Raw genomic sequence first — 18,805 nt, 5'->3', positions numbered from 1 at the left:
TTATATTTTTTTGTTTTAGCTCATTTCCTCGATAAAATTCCAAGGAGTAAGCAAATTGAGACCTTGTAATCAACCTGGAAAAAGGCGTGATTCGTTGCGTGTAGTAGACAGATTGAGACCATTGAATCGGATCACTTCTTACCACTGAACAAATAACCACCCTATCCCCACCCTTCTCTTGATAAATTACATATAATAAGATACTACTCTTTGGTTTCATTGGACGAAATGGAAATTATAAATCACTATATTTCTAATGAATAATCAATATCAGCATCTCCTACAAAATAAACGGTTAATATATTATTCGGTCGCATGAGTAGACTCTACTAGGGATCACAAGGGTTTATAAAGTATGATTAAATGCAGTAGGGTTATTCATCCCGAAGACTAGCTGTGCCTGGTTCGGAAGACTTTTTAAAATTGTAGGTGTTGAAATAAGTAACTTTTGATAATTTTTTAATATCATATACATCTGAAAATAGTAAGTGGATTAACCAAGTATTTCATAGTAATATAGACTTTGTCTTGGGTTCAATGTATCTTACAATTTTAATACATATAATTTCGTTGGTATCCCATGACATATGTAAAGCAATTTCGCGTACTTACATAAAAAAACAAATTAATGTAAGTGCGGTATACTAGCTCGTCTGCTCGCTCTTTTGGAAACCGGAAGTCTTCTAGATCATCCAACTGTAATATATTGTTCAACAGTAGCGTATCAAAGCAGTCTATTATATAATGTTTCGAAATGTATGTATTCATTTTTCAATCATGTCATCAATATATTTTTCATAAAACTAATTCATGATGTTCACAACTCGTATAAAATTTTCTAATCTATTCGTGTGTGACAGTTATGAAGATGGTAACCCCAATATGCAAGGCGCGTCTTTTACATCCTTTGCATATTATATGTATTTTTCCAAATATTTGAGAATATTACTTTAAATTTTAAAAAATGTAAAGCTAATAGCTAATATTTTACGTGGAGAATATAATGAATCTATTGAATGGAAGAGCCTTTTAAAAAGAATCCTCGAGAATTATAATGGTTCCGAGTAAAGAAAACAGCTAATCGTTCCGAGAACGAAAGTAGCCGAGGTACTGAAGAAGTGAGGAAAACCCTTCAGCGAGTCCGTAAAAGGCTTTACCTGGTAATCAAAAATGAATTTCAAGATCAATCCACCTACCGCGATGTGTGAGAATCGCTTCAAACGCTCCGCGACCATGTATTGGAAGCCAACGAGAAGAAACTGGCTATGACCAAAATAGCAAGTAACCAGTTGGATTGGCGAGTCAACAGGAACATGGTAGAAGTGATATTCCAGAATACTGTAGTGCACATATTAATTTTTGTCTACCCACACATCATTAGTACTTGGTACCCTATTATTTCTATATGACCGGAAAGTGCAGGAATGGGTCCAGTTGCCGATTTAAAATCCACTCTCGACTATCCATGAGTTCCAGGATTGCCATTCTTGCCAATAATACTACATACACTTATCTCGTTCTCAAAATTAGCAGTCACTAACAATATTTTGAATTTCAATGTTCTCGAAATATTTCCCTATATCGAAATTTATTTTCGACCTTTCTTAAACTATCATAATCGTGAATATAGAACGCAGAGATTTTAATATTTATACTTTTTGAAATCAAATAAGCACCAACTGGCCTTTTATTACATTGTTAATGAAATCGGTAACACAAACTGTACTATCAACTTTTACGATGAGAACGGCATGATGATTTTAGCTTAGTAAAACTTTCTATTTAAGATTTCGTGAATTCTTCGAGTATTGTTTCACTTTTATCTAAGAAATCTACCGAATATAAGTATTTGAAACATATATAATATAATTCCGAAAAGGAATAACTGAAATATATGATATATATTTTTACTAAAAATATATAGAACATGAGATTATAGTATCATTTCTTTCAATTGTCAAGTAAATATGTGATAATGTACATCACTAATACACTTTCAATCTTCGTAGTAATAAAAGCACATCAATACAGTGTTTATTTGGATATCTTCTAGGCCTAATACGCACTTTCACCATTTATCAATTGATTGAGCCGTAAACTGACAAATCGGTTAAAAATTTCCAGAAAAATCGTTAAGAGGAGAGAAATTATAACATTGTAGAGTAATCCTTCTAGGAGAATAGAAGGGGAACAACTCATCATGTTGATAAAAAGTAGAAGGTTTATGATGGCGGTTGCGAATGTAATTTTCCTAGTAATTTGAACCAAAAGGCTCACATGTTTTCATTGTAACTCACAAACAAATCTATACGGATGTACAAGAACTGATCGTTTTTAGAAGTATATTGTCAGATAACGATTAAGATTTTGGGATATGTGTGATTTACAAATCCGCAGTTGCCAAATTTTATTAAAAGTCCATTCACTTTTATTGTATGGTATGTTAACGTATTCAGCAAAAAATTTTTGATGCTCACGTTATATTAGTTATCAGTTAACAGTCCAATGTTCCACTTTTGTCTGATAGTGTACAAAGTTTCATAAAAAATACAATGATTAATTTAATTTAAGAAAAAACATAAATGTAACAAAATTTAATTATTTTTGAGGTGTACTTCTCCGAAAATCGTTAATGAACGTAGTAAAGTGTTGAGTTTATAGATGTCCTCCTAGAAACGTACTCCAGCCGTACCATGTCCTCAAATCTAAATTTAAAAAAATAACTACAAAGTGGATTATCGACTTGATATATCTGGTGTTTCATTGCAAAATTTGAATTTTTACCTCAGAGTCATAGCTCTAGATCTAACTTTTATCTCCAGTAACTCGATTAGTCAGTCGTACTTGAAAGAAGAAATCTGTAAACAGTCTTCAAATATAACCATAGACAGATTTCAACCTTCCGTGAGCTTCTGTGGCACTTTTTCCAATTTAAAAAGATACTTGTTGTTCAACATCCAGTTTTACGACTGAAACTGCAAACGGGATCTAATTAAAGCGATTATAGAAGTCAACTGTCACGGATTACCTCAACGCATGAGAAGTACAGGTTGGAATAAATACAGTGTGAGTAACTTCTGCTACAACAATTCATTGACTGAATTTTCTGAGCAGGCCTCGTATATATAAACGAACAGTACATGGCTCCTCAACACTCCATATTTGAAATTTGTTCAGATTTCATGTTTGATTTTTATATCACTCATGTTTATAAAAATAAACTGATATAATTTATTTCCTAAAACATCGATTTAAAATCATAGATAATGTTTTACATAGTCATGAATTATTAAATCTTCCTTATTATGACTATGCCCACAAACTCAATTTAATATAAAACAGTCACGAGAGGTTCTTTCTGACAACCACCTTAATGTCATGGATTTGCAATAAGTCAAGAGTATATACATAAAAATTATATTAGGATTTAGTATTTATATTTTCTTCCTTTATAAGTAATAATTCGTATACAAGGTGTTCCAGGACTTAATTGAAAAAATTCGGCAGTGAATAGATGACATGAAAATAATGCTGTTATTTCTCATACGAGGCCTTCAAAGTAGCAAAATCAGAACTTATATTTAAGTATATTTTCTAAATTACACATTCGAACATTATGAATTTTTGATGAATGATTACGTATATCCACGTAGTGTGTTTGAGGAAATAAATAATTCTAAACTACTATCTGAAGGTCAAGGGCGGCTCATGCCCAATGGTCAACAATCCGTAACTTTTACAGGGACATCCTATACACTCTTAAGATAGCAAAAATGAATTTGTTAATCAATTTTCCAACAAAAAGATATAATTTATGATTTAGGAGGTATGTAGATTATTGGATATTTGTACATGCCAATTATACCGTTCACTATAAAGAGACATTCTGAAGAAAATTACGAGTAAAAAGAGATGAAAGAGATTAATAATTGTTTTTCTTCTAGTAGGCTAATGTCAAATTGGCCTCTACGCGATTTTCAAATAAAAATTGCAAGCGATTAATTTGTTAATGTTAGTTTGCTGTCAATCTTTTCAAGACTGGTCATCAATAATCATCACACGTATTTAAAGTTTCAATATGGTAGAGTTTACCTAGTGAATATGCTGAAATGCATTTGATGTATGGTTTGGCTTCTGGTACTCGTCAGAAGCCAGAAGATTGTATATGTTTATAAAATGATATTTTAGGAAATGTCCCCTATCAAAAAAAGGTGGCGAAGGTCAACAACGAACTATACAAAGACCAGCTTTAAAGCAAACTGCATTAGACATTCGCAGAAACATGTGGTTCATGCACGATGGAAATCCCTCTACTTTTCCTAAATGATGTGAAAAATCATTTTGATAATATTTTTCCTAATAGGTGGATTGGTTAGGGAGGTCCCCTGAATTAAATATAATGGATTCATTTTTTTGAGGATATCTTAAAAGCTTAGTATATGCAGCACTGGTAAAGACAAGGAACGAAATGATCGATAGAATAATCTTCTATTGTGACGGTGTAAGGCAAAATCTTGGAATGCGCTTCCAAGTTCAAATAAATATCCTCCGTCGACTCCGGAAGTGTGTAGAAGTACAAGGTGCGCACTTTACACACTTCAATATTAATTATATTTTTTTGTGTTTATTTCATATGTTGTAGGCTAACCAACTAATTTTTCTCGATTCTTTTTTTTTCTTATACAGTAACGAAGTTTAGAATTTTTATAGGTTGATAATAAAAAGCAAATACATACTTATTAAAGCCAGATCGTAATAAACAGATTCTAATACTAATAATAAGGCATTATGAAAGCTTGTCAAGAGACTTATAATAGAGAGATGCTAATATTATCTCTAAAAACCTTCATCAGAGAAACAATAAACGATGAAACTCATATATGACATCAGAGAATAAGATGAACCTTTTCAAGTAGAAGATTAAACATAGGAAAATAGGAAAAGGCAAGGAAGTAGTTCTATACAAGCAAATTCACAATCTCTTTTGGATTTCAATTGTTTGGTTACACTTCAAAAGTTTGGTTAAATCTCGAAGGATATGCTTTGGATATGATTTGATATGTGCGTCAAAGTTATGTTCAAAAATATTGCATATAATCTTATTATTCAAGATTTTGCCATTGCTTCATAGCTTCCACCGACACAACCAAACCCTTCTCTCTTCCGTGAATCTGCGAAAGTAATATCGCTCTAAATATAACAGCAAAGTAAATAAATGGTATTTACAGAAATCGCGAACCAACAAGAAGGTTAGATTCACAACAGAAACGAAAAATAGTAAACAGTTTACTTTTAGTTTCTGAAGACGATAATTTAGCTCTTGAAACGCGCGTTAGGAAACGTGTTTCTCCTTAGAATTGCAAATTACTTGTCAATTGGCCTTCACTGCAAATTTTACAATGAGAATGTGATTTGACTTATATCACTGTATGGTCGAAAAAGAGAAAATAATTTTAAATAATACTTTTCTTGAACCTTCTCTAATAAGTATTCAATTATTTTCAGTAGCGACTATATATTTCCTAACTCATGTTTGAAGAATTCTATCTCGCTCCTTTTTTATTCAAGAAATAATTAAATTTAATATCTTTTAACTAAATGCATGTCATCTAGATATTTTTTAGCAAAATTAAAAGAACTAATATTTCAAGGAATGGCAATAAATGCAGGCTGCTCGCATAGCAAAAGAATCAAAGTATGAGCTCTTATTTGTTTAAGTTTCAAATCGAGATGTTGATAGTTTCACTATTAAAATAATGTATGTTGCACCTTAATAAAATAAACAGAAAAAAGGCCGAAATCTAAACAATAAGTTTACCCGGAAGCAAAAGGGTGTAAAACGAACTTAACAGAGTTAACTTCTACTTTTCACATAATTCAAAGACAATTGAATCTACCACCTGAAACCATTGGGTGGTCGTAGATGCATACGGAATATTAAGTTACCTTCCAAACTTCAAAGGGTTTATTACTTTATCGGCCTCGTTCTGTTTACATCAAAGAAAAGATTCACAATTTTATTTGTTGATGATTAACAACTGTTCTTCCAATACAGGATGGTTTTTAGTATTTAATTAATATTTAATTTCTGTTTCTTTTATTATTTTAAAATTGTATGATAGTCGAATAGTCATGATAGGAAGTAATTATGGAACATATTTGTCAATAGAAACAAATTTTAATGATGGATTTTAAACATAGATGTCATAGTGCAGTTAGACTAGGTTATAACCAATTATACCGCTTATTTGATAGTGATACAATAATTATATTTCGGAAATTACAAAGTATTAGACATAGACATATATATGTTAGCACCGATAAGTTATCGCATAATTATAATATGGCCTTAACAAAAACAGAAAATATACACGTTTCTAACTCGTATCAGTTGGATTATTAGATAATAAATTTCTATCGTACAATTGTATCTATAAATTAAAAAATTATATGGGCTTATTATTATAATATAGTCTACACAACGCATTATAATAAACTGACGCCATAACAATGATTAAAGAAAAACGCATCAAATGTTTAAAAAACACCAAATACCAATATTGATTACTTTACTTTTTTTCATTATGGTGGTAGATACTTCATAGTGAGGCCACTTCGAATGCAACGAAAAAAGAGAATAACAATGACCCATATTTCTGTCACAAGTGATAGCCAATGTGCAGTGGAATGCTTACACATGAATACCGACTAGTTTTGTAGATATGTGGGGAGTGACTATTGGCACGAACTGCATTGCGCGCTACTTATATATTTCAGAATATAAATATTTGAGTAGATATTTGAAGTTATGCTATCCTCTTTTAAAAGGTCACATAGCTGGAAAATAAGCTTAGAATCATTTCTAAACTATTAAACAAAATGATTTTAACTATAATAAAACAACCTTTTATATTCGTCTTTGATATTCAATCTTATCAAATTGTCTTTAATATATATGTAACTTTTTCTTGCAGTTTTTTCATTTAATCCATCCATACGCCAAAAACACAAACTCAGGCCACCAGTTTGAGACATAGAACTTTACTATTTTCCAATTGAAGCAACGTAATATTTCTGCCTAATCCACGGAATCAATATTGTATACATAAGTTTGATAATTTCTGGATGGCCTACTTTTCAGGTATAATTTCATTTTTATAGGCGCTGTATTGATGTTACAAGTTACCCACCACAAATTTGCTTTTATTGAATGAACTTAATGGACACTCCACCTTCTTGTAGTAAAAGTATTACCTTAAGTTATACTGAAATTGTACTAGACAATGTGTTCTGCCTATAAATGGTCTATTGTTGATTAAATACAGCCTGATGCAGAATATCACTTAAGACAATTAATTGTAGCTCGGTCCAAGATCATTCGCATTCATTTTGACTCGATTAAATTTTCCCTATGTAAGTAGTTGGTAACTCCACAAAACTAGTACATATAAATATGAGACATGCCCAAAAATAATTATATAATTATTATATTATGAAACTCTTGTTTACATAGAAAGAACGATCAGTATCAGTCAGGTCAATATCAAATTTTACTTGATATAACCTTCTTCTGTAAAAGTCGTTAATTCTATAAAGTTGGAGTAGATATTATTGCTTTGATAGGTATTTTGGTTGTTATACTGCTATAATGTGAAACAAAAATTTGAACCTCGAGTGAGAAAATGCATTTGATTCCTGGTACAGGTTTGATTAAAAAGAATTCAAGATTTTAAGTGTCGCTGTTTGGAAACAAATGCAGCAATTAATGAAAACACTAATACCTACCTACTGATATTGTCTGAAACGAGAAAAACATAAATGAATGTATAGAAAAATAGAAGGATTAAAAGATACTTGGTTATATGTGATATATCCATCGTTCTGTTGTGAGTCATTTCAAACTATCTTCGCAAACTGTATATTAACATTAATGTCATTTATTTTGAGGAGGACATTATTTTTTATGAGTTCAATCATCTTGGAAAGGTATAAACTTTTTACAGTAATTTTTATATATTGTTCGCCTGTCAACCGAAGATAGAAGCCCTTTCTTTTTATTTTTTTTTCTTCTTTCGATTCTGGGAAAAAATTTAGCTTAGTTGTAAGAAAAATTATCTAGGTACTTGTTGACTATCTTACATGCATCTCAATATCCACTCATCTTCGGTAGAGCAGTTTTATGTACACATCCGCATTATTGTCATTTTTTAAAGTAAATTTTCCAGTATATGCGGTACATGAAATCTCAATAATCAAATCAATTTAATGTTTATTTGGCCAATCAACCAGATGTCCACCAACAGAGAGCTGAGAGGCAGCTGTCCATGCGAGTGTTTCGATAAAAACTTAAAATAAGACAGTCTTAAATAAGATAGGGGCAAAAGTTTTGAGAAAACAAAATTGACCTAAACTTTGTTTTACGATTAAAAAATATTTATTCAAGTAATAAATAGCGACATACTATCAATGAAACTTTCATTATCTTGTCGGATTCTAATCGGTAAATCAAAAATTCACGTACAGAAAAATCACTGTGATAACGTCTAGTATTGCCTAATTTGCAGTATACGTTAATTCAATCAAAACTATCATATACTATACTAGATCTACCTAAATGCAATAATCACACGTTAAATGCTATATGAATATGAACAAGCAACCAATTCATTGAAGATCTAAGCAAAGAATTTAATAAAATGCGCTATTTCATAATAAAATGTGCTATTTCACCTCTTAAAGAAGTGAAATAATTCACATTTTGTTACTCTTGATACTTGGTAGATTACCTATATTAAGGGTTGACGACGCAGAAGTGAGGATATTTTGATATTCTCTTTGCACCAACGTTTTTGATTCACGTGGTGAACAGGTCTTAGGGTCATACTGTATTTAAAAATAATAATAATTTATAATCTTCATTTTCCAGAAATAGGTCCTCAAATGGAAGGAATATTGAACATCACGTGAATATTAGCATAATAATTTACAAAATGAAGTTGAGGAAATAAATTGGAATAATCAAATCAATGGAATAGAAGAAATGTATTTAATGATATCAATGGAAACAAAATGGTTTTTTTTATACACAAGGCTGAGATTGAGGAAGTAACTTCGGGTAATCATTTTATAATTTATTTATATACGTTTCGAATTAAAATGGGGAAATCCATTACTATCAATACATATTTTTGATAATATTGTTTTTTATATACTTTTTTCAAAAACTTTAATAAACAAAACTTATGAGTCTATTGTTGAAAGTATAGACAAACTTCCAATCTAACATTAACCACAAGGAGTAACACAAAGAAATACAGTAACGTAACTTAATATTTCGATTTATATTTACAATTACAATGCCATTATATAAAATCTATAGATCATTGAAAAGTATACAGGATGCGCTGTTACTTAAAACTCATTTCCATATTTTTTCTATACAGTACACTTTATATCAATTCTCAGCTTTATATTATCTATTAAATTGAAAATATAACTGTTAAAACTACATCATTCTCACTTCCACACTTATTTAGATGCTCGAATTGTCTTTCTTCTCTATATGACAGTACCGAAGTTCTTTACGAAAAGCTGACATACAATTATGCAATTGGATAGCGGTCATGTTCATCTCCAGATAATTCTTGTTCTAGCTTTACTTAAGATCGAATTTATTTATCTAATAACGTTACAGACAAATCTTATACTAACATCATACAGAGATATCGAGATATCGTCCTAGAATTTTTAATCATTAGTTATGTTTTTTAGTCGAAACCTCTTCTTCACAATCCGTAACCTCGTAATAAGAAACGTTATTATTTCCTGTTCGGTAAATATAGTTCAATTGTCTAATTATAATAACACTTAATTAATGACAATTAGAGATGGTATTTAAACACAATTAATTCCAGAAAACACCAATACTTTTTTATTTTGATAGATGCAAATTTCAAAATAAAAACGTTCATGATTGATTATTCGTTATAAAATTTTATAGCGGATATTTTTGCAGTTGGTTTTCTATAAACTATCTTTTAAATTGAGCGAGTAACCACCATCAGGTACTTTCTCCAAACAGTTCTTTGTTCTATATTGAAATCAGGGTAGTGTCAAAATTAGTGCCATCTTGCACAATACAAAAAATTATTTCATATTAACATATCTAAAAATCATATTCTACAATTAAATTAAATTAGAAAGAAAATGTTAAAATTATTCATAAAATCACATTATTTTATAGAAAACAAGGTGACAAAATAACGAATATTACGGAAGATAATAGATTAAAAAATTAGTGAGAAAGATAAATGAAAACCTATTAATTATTAACCAACAAACACAAAAAAGCAAATTCTATATTGCAAATCAAATGAATAATTGTTGCTATATAATAGTTAAAAACAAACAAATAACAATACGCAAAGTATTCAAATCAAAATCTTCGGAATATATGACCTATCTCAGTTCTATTTTTTTTATTTATTAGAGGCATTTAAAAGAATAAAATTTCACCTTAGTACAAGATTTAACCTATACAAGGTTATATAGGAAGTTTAGATCAGTGAACTGAATGTTATAATACAGTATACATTTCATTATACATCGTAATAATTTTTAAAGAATTTGCGTATCGGTAATCCTATAAAACTTTGTTGTTGGTCGCTTAGTCATTTCCGCAATAGTTGCGCCAAAGCTTGAAAGTAAACACTGTGTAGTGAAGTAATCAATTACATAAATACCATATGTCCTGACCTATAAAGGTGTTCTATTTTTCGAGACTCAAACAGATGCAAAAGGCAAAAGAATTTACAGTTAGGTGTAAAGTGTAGTATTTAGGATGTTTTCACCCTGCATCTCAGTCTTTAGAGAAATTATATCATGTTCTAAGACTTTCTACTTAACGGTAAAAAGATGGTTTGTTTTGATATACTACCCCCCAAGTCACGCACCAACACATATGTTATCTATGTGTTCGAAATTTATAACATAAATATTTCACCGCATGTGTAAATAGAAACATTTTATTATCGAAGTTTTCACCAAATATTGGGACATTGATCTGTACTTTCTCAAATACTACAAACGTGCCCTATGCAGTGTTATTTAGAAAACAAGGGCTGTTATAGCCAATTCAATGTTTGATAATGTATGTATGTTTTTTTTTTAATTTCAATTAACAAAAGTATGTAACACCACCTTTTTTTTAATATTATATAAGTTCATATGGACCAACAAAAACAAAAGGTATAGCACGTTGGGGCTAGAATGGGGTATTATTTATAATTTATTCCCAGTGATCTCCTATTCTTTATTAAATATAATTTTATTTTCGTATTACTAGTAAAATATAGAGAAAATACATTGAGTCGAAAAGGCGAATTTTATATATAAATCTGGTATTTATTGGAACAATAACATTAGATACTATTGTATTGTATTGTAAGTATATACTATATGCAAATGTAAAAAATTGAGCACATGAAATACCTACTAAAAATTAATAACCGATATCGATCATTATAATCACCAATAAGTCAACAAAGTTTAAAGACGTTATTGCAGTTAACTGAAGCGTATGATCTACATTACATAGACAATGAATTTCTTTGGGAATCAAAATCACGAAAGGTTTTTCTAACAGAGCCGCAAAGTGATGGACGATTATCGGCATCAACCTGTTCAGCGTGGAAAAATTATAAATTTTAAAAAAGTGTGATTATTCAATGGAAAAAATTGCTATGGGTGAGAATTTCGTGTGAATGAAAATCAAATCATCAAAACAAATATTTAATTAATATTTGTTATTAATATCTTTAATAGATCATTTCTTTACCCAGAATATTGTTACATTTATTAATATAATACTCGTGCTTCCCATAACTTCCAGACTCTTTTTAATTCATTTATATTTCGATACTGTCTTGTCTATTAACAATTATTGCTTAGGTTACTTCCTTCCCTGTTTTTGTAATTTTTCTAGCGTAGGGTGATATAATGAAATTCTCTTCCATTTCAAGTATTTCTAATGTTTTTTTACTCCTGCTATTATTTATAAATACAATTTCATAATATAATATTCACTACCGTCTTCCGATTTTCTATATATGGCTTCACTCCTACAAAACTGTGAAAAAACTCTTCAGGACACATGACGCTAACTAATTCAGTCATAGTAGCGAATAGATTGGTACCAGTACAAAGACTAATTTAAGTTTTAAACTTCCCAATTTCCCTTCGTCTTGTTTTATATTTTTCATTAGTTTCACATTTTTGTAAAAGCGTTCAGCTTTTTATTTGAACTTTTTTATAATCAATCAACTAATAATTAAAAAATCGGTAGTAAAGACCGTGATGTCTTATTTCTTGGGTTTTTTTTGTCATAGTTAGACAACAGTTATCACCGACTATATTTGTATTTCACATTTCATTGTTGCACCTTACATTTAGTTTCCTCAGCTTATGGGCATCATTAGATTTCCTGTTACCTTTTGTCTCAGATTTTTTTCAATTCCGATATTATTACGTTTATTTTAATTCCGTTCTATATTATGTTTAGAAATCAATCACAATCCTCGTCTCTTTATATATATTTCAGCTTATCAGTAGTTAGTTCATAGTTTTCCCAATCCCCCGATAACCATTTTAATTTCGGCAGCTTTAATTATTGTTTTGCACAGTGATTATTTGTCTATTCTTACCGTGATCTATAATTATATTTTGTATTCGTCTTTCTCTGTATGTAACTATTATAAATGCAATTTTATTTGCTGAATTTTGTATCTTCATATTTTTTAAAGAATAAAATAAAATCGAGATGATTGAGAAATGAAAAATGAATCTGTCATATATTGTTCATTGAAGATTATTGTTGAGTATAATAAAAAACGAACTATAATGTGAAGAAAGCAAGATTTATGGGTAAGTTTTTTGTCCTTTACTTCTGCCTCAAAAGGTTATAATCATAGCAGCGAATAAAATTGGATTTTGTACGAACCCCTTAAATCAGATTAAAATGATTTTGATGTTTTGAACCGGCGGAGAATTCTTCCGAGAAGAAAAAGATATGGCAACCCAGTCACTCAACCGATTTTCTAATCAAACGATTTTAACGGCCCCATAGTTAATAATAAATCTATTTAGAAAATGTAACGTGGAAAAATATCATCCATACCTTTCCATCAGAGATATTTCATAAAAGGATGTCTAAAGAGAAATAAGGGTTTAAAGTTATTTTTATCACAGACAACAAAGTTTTGTTGTCTAAAGTAGTTTTCCAAATATTAGTTTATCATTGTATTTACGATATTTATCACATTTGTTTTGTTAACTATACATGAAAATGTATATAGGTTTTATTGAAAATTTTTTAACATCGCAATTTATTTGTGTACATATTTTTCCCACAGTTTACTACCACTTCTGTTAAATTTAATATGACTTTCTTATTACCTGCAGAATAATTATATAAAATTATTTTTTTCATTAAACTAGAAAGATGCAGCTGCCTATGTGGTTGCCATAAATATTTTGGTCTCAAAGTTCTACAAATGTACAAGACGAAAGCAACAATTTATGATCATTTTATAAATACCCTCATCGCAATAGGTATATAGCTAATATCACAAGTTAACCTTGAAACCACTTTTATAACTCTTTGTAGTAGTGGATAGGTGTAAATTTCATTGCAACAAATTGGTACTTTTTAATCAATAGGCAAGATGCACAGCACGTTTATTTAAATTTTATGACTTTTTAAAATCCAAATGATGGTGGTAGAATGCTTTTGCACGTACCAATTTTAACCAAAATAGATGTCGTGAGGATAATTTTTTCATGAATTGTTATTCATATGTAATATATTTTTTGATAGAAAATAAGAGATACGAGGTGGGAGTAAAACTAATAAAAAATTACTCAGGCATACACCTTCAATTTAACAAAAAAAGTTGTGGAATCTGTGTGCATATTTTCAGGAGACAAAAATTGTATATATTTAAAATTTATTATTAATTGATGATTGTTTATTTATGATTTAAAAAATATACATATGTTATTACAGTTCGTACTATCGAATATAAAAATGTTTTACTTACCTGATAAAGCTCGATACATATATGATTCACATACATGTATATATATATATATATATATATATATATATATATATATATATATATATATATATGTGTTGTAATGAAAAAGGGGTTATATTATTTTCACTTTTTTAGTGACGATAAAGCTTGAACGGAAATAAGGGTTGAGTTCGAATAAAAAGACACGAAAACTGCAAAACCATCTTTATAATTACACGCTATATGCATTATTATGGCTCAATTATATATAAATATATTGACTGTAATAAATTTTGTGGAGCATGTGAATCAGCTCTCCGCGGACATGGTGAGGGCCATAATTGTGGCATATTTCTTCAACCTATAAATGTTGGACTGAATTGGACGAAACTATAATGTAATGTTATATTCGATGCATGCCTGAGTTTAAAAAAATATATTTCATTACTTTAGTTAATAAGCAGGTCATAAAAGATATTATACTGATGTGTGGTTAAGTTTCTATACTCTATTAAATTGCATATTAAAATCAATGATTTATTTCTTATCAATATGTGAATACTAATAAAAAATTTCAATCAACGTTTTATTCGACATGCACACATTTTCATTAAAATATATATTCTGGTGGAATGGCTTCTTCACAATCTTATCTGTATATAAAATAACGATAGTAATATGGTTGAAAGCTATTTTCAACAACATTCTTTTCACTTCAGTGGATAGTCGGGACTTGGGAGAATCAATGCAATAAATGTCAACATATCCCGAAGGAAAGGTTTTATTAAATTGTATAGATTGCGATAGTTGGTTGGGTTTAAAGGATGTTATATTAGAATTACCAAATTTGTTCCTCATTGTTAGGTATTTCTTCTTATTCAGGAAAATTTATTGTTCTTTTTGCTATATAGCATCTTAATTTGTTTTTGTTAATATCTTTTTGTAAATATAAATGGTAATAATAATTCTCTTGGTAACAGCAGTTTTTTCCTCTACAGGGTATTCACAAAACCAATTGGAATAGTTTTGAGATATGTCATACAATTTTACATCTTGTGGGTACATAGTGTTGCTAATTATGTGGCTCTGGATAGAAATGAAATTTGTTTTGGACATAATTTTTTTTATTGACGCTACTGGGTTTTCAAAACTAATGAAAAAATTACTGTGTGAAACTTAAATACCCACTGTAATTACCAGCAAACGTTTTAGCATTGGTTATGATTTCATTTATCCATTTAACAGTGTGCCTTAAAGACTTCTGTTGATTTTTTTATATGAATTGATACCTTATAATATCTTGGAATATTTACTAAGCTATATCTTCGATTATAAGTATAATATCAGCAGATATTTTGAACAAGGTCAAACTTTACAACTTGCCTTAAATTATAGAGTACACTCACAAATAGGAAAAGGAAAATTTTTCAGTTCAGAAGGATAATTCATTATATTCAACCTTATCCATATGTGCCAATGAATTTTCAGAGAATTATGAAAGACTAGTTTTCCTATAACGTAAAGATCAACTAAGCACAGTCCTCTAGAGTTATTTGTGTGGGGATATTAATAATCACTACCTTTTGTTTTTACTCAAAATCATATCATATAACGCGATATTATCATTTGCAGTACTTATGGCCTTTCCAAATGTATATGTTTATAGGTTTGTGTTTTCGCTATGAGATCGTTTTTATTTTTCACAATATCTTATCTGGATACCTCTTAAACGACAAGTTCTACCACAAATTTTTCGCTCTGTAGTTGGTTTATATATTCTGCAGTTCTTTGTATTCTTAAGTATTTTCTCTCACCCCATCAATAATTACAGATATTTCATATAACATTAATAGTACTGACTGAAAAAAATTAAATTACTAACATTCAGCTTAATCCCTACAATTCCCCATTCGGTTAGACTTCGTTTTGTCGTTATTATTTAATTTTTTTAACTAGTACGAATTTTACCTTCATTAATTTTTTGTGTAGGTGTAGCACGTGTGGAAGCGTCCATATGTTTTAAAAAATCCCTTTTCTACATCCCGAACGCGTTATGACATCCTTCCTCGGACCCTTATCTACATATTTAGCCCTCAACAGAGGCTCATCATAAATTTATTTCGAAAGGTAGAAATATTATTCGGTACCATAAATATACATATTGTATACATTTGACAAGTTTGTTAAAAGAGAATAAATTTCAACACGCCACGATTTTCAATTAATTAATTTCCCAATGATGAATACATAAGTATTCGAAACCTCGGGATATATATGTCATTGTCATTTTAGTTTGGGGATTGCGACAAATAAAACACAGAAGTGTACTCTTTTTAATATGTATTTCGATCGTAAAAATATGTATAAAAGTACATCAATATTAGAAAAATATGAATATTTACTTATATTAATCAATTGAGAAAATACTGCAAAATATTGCAGTATTTCCATTATTATTTGCGCAGTGTAAGTGTAAAACGGCTTACCAAGACCACCCGAAAATTAGATTCTAGATATAAATGATTCTTATCTCCATTAGATAATCCTCCAGCAACCGTCAGTTTTAAAAGTTTTTCGTGGTTTTTCGGTGATCTAGAGATGTAATTCACCAGCCAACTGACAAATGATCAGGAATAATACAACCGCAGCTCTTGCCGCCTGTCAGGCTATATTAGGCAGATGTATCATGGGATAGAGAATAAAGTATTATCTACGATTACCTATTCTAAATTACCGCAATGCTAATGATAGATTCTCAATTTTCCAAAATTGATTGGGCAAAGTTCTAGAAAAGAAGATTTGAACATCTATACTCTTTAGTGCAAAATATCCCAGACATTGAAACATCTAATAGAGAGATTAAATTAAAGATAATGTTATTCAAATCAAAATCTTTGCTTTATTTTCTTACTTCGGATAAAAAGCGGGCTCGTAGCCTTTATATTTTACGTTTGTGCTGTCACTGTCATAAAAACCTGAGGGAACATATCTACGTTTTACTTTGATTTTTTCACGTGTGTGTCAGATGCAAGATACCTATTTATGATTTGTTATTTATAAAATGTTGTAAAAAACAGGACGAAACTGCCTCCTTCGATAATTTGAAATGGGGGTGAGTTTTTTGCTGGTATTTTTTGTTATTGGAGCAGATGGTTATGGTAGGAAACACATTTTTTATTGGAGAAGTTAACATACCGCTCTAGACTTTATTTCAATGAGTAGAAACTACTGGAACAAAAATATTGTGAAAATCAAAAACCAATTTCTTAAATTTTGTACCTCGCAAACCAGAAATATTTCTAATATGCTTATCTTCTGTGCCCTTTCATAATAAAATCTTTATTAGTTTGATCCAACATTTGGAAAATATTTCATCTAGTGATAGAACACTTTTTGCAAAAATTCTTATCAAAATAATCGTTTTTTTTTGTTCTCTTAATAGAGTGTGTAGTAATCTTTATTTGAAGCAGTAGATATTTTCATATTCTACGTGATTTGCCATAGATTTTTTATTGACTTTCTCAGATTTCAATTGAATTTCAGATTTGGATAAAGTTCTTAATGTTAATGTTGTCAAATTAGACTCAATACTTATATATCTATTTGATACTGAGATCGCACTAAATGAGGTGGTATGAGGCTCCACGTATGATGATGCATGGCATCAAGAATTTCATTATTCATGTTATAAATTTGTTTTAAAGTTTGAAGGCAATTTTCTTTATACGTGAGTGGAAAAATAAACGATTTTTTATCACGAATCATTTATATTTTCTGTGATCACATAAAAACATGCAATTCTTTGAACTTGATACACAAAAAGCAATAGTTTTCATCCATATATGTAAGTTGTTTCATTACTATGCAGATATAAATGTTTAAAGTGAATCAACGATTTTATTTTTGTCGAAACTGACGTTCAGAGGTGATGGGAAAGAATCTGCTGAGTCAGTATCTAACGCATGATTGTTGAAAGAAAATATATCACGCACTTTTTAAACAGCATGTAAACTTTTTTATCCAAATATAAGTGCCTTGACAGCCATTGGCATGGTATATTACATATTATCCTAGTTCAAAAAATATATTAGTCTTCAATAAATTGTGTAGTCCTTACGGTAATTCTCTGTTTGGTGTTTAGTTGACGGTTAAGGTCATTAAAGGTCTATGAGTTAATCTTGCCTGGTCAATTCGCTGTCTTCTAACAATCAACATATGCAGAATATCACATACTATGCGTTCGGTTGAAAGATTAATTTATTCAATTAGTTATTTCACGTACGTTTATTCGGCGAATCACTTCCAGAATAATAATTACGTCAACCTCGCTTTTTATTTTGTTTTTGTAGGTAAAAACTAAAATTGACATTACACTCGAAATTTTTTGCTTCATATTCACCCAACAACAATGAGCGTTAAAACGAAGCTATCTGTCAGATGCATGTGAAATGTTGCGCACCTCTGAAAATTCACTTCAACGGTCAAACTATAACAACAGAAATTTCATTTCACCAATCTGATGTAGTAGCTATCATAATGAAAGTATTATTCGGTCAGTTTTTGAAAAATTGTACAAAAAGTGAAAGATATTCACAATTACATGTATTGTCAAAGTACTATCTTTTGTTTAATTAACACAAAAAGCTTCAGATTCTCTAAGTGATAACAAAAAATATTTGTTCATATGTACAACCGAAAACACTGTTATCATAGTAAACACAAACACAAGT

The 18,805-nt window shown here is 29.8% G+C and overlaps 1 protein-coding gene across 1 annotated transcript in view; it reads right to left on the bottom strand.

The window, feature by feature from the left end:
- LOC130450923 (neurogenic locus protein delta) overlaps positions 1–18,805 on the bottom strand; it is a 184,096-nt gene that overhangs the window by 122,341 nt on the left and 42,950 nt on the right. The window lies entirely within an intron of this gene.

The sequence above is a fragment of the Diorhabda sublineata genome, chromosome X (assembly GCF_026230105.1).
Source record: "Diorhabda sublineata isolate icDioSubl1.1 chromosome X, icDioSubl1.1, whole genome shotgun sequence".
Taxonomy (NCBI): domain Eukaryota; kingdom Metazoa; phylum Arthropoda; class Insecta; order Coleoptera; family Chrysomelidae; genus Diorhabda; species Diorhabda sublineata.
This window is presented reverse-complemented; position numbering and strand designations above follow the sequence as displayed.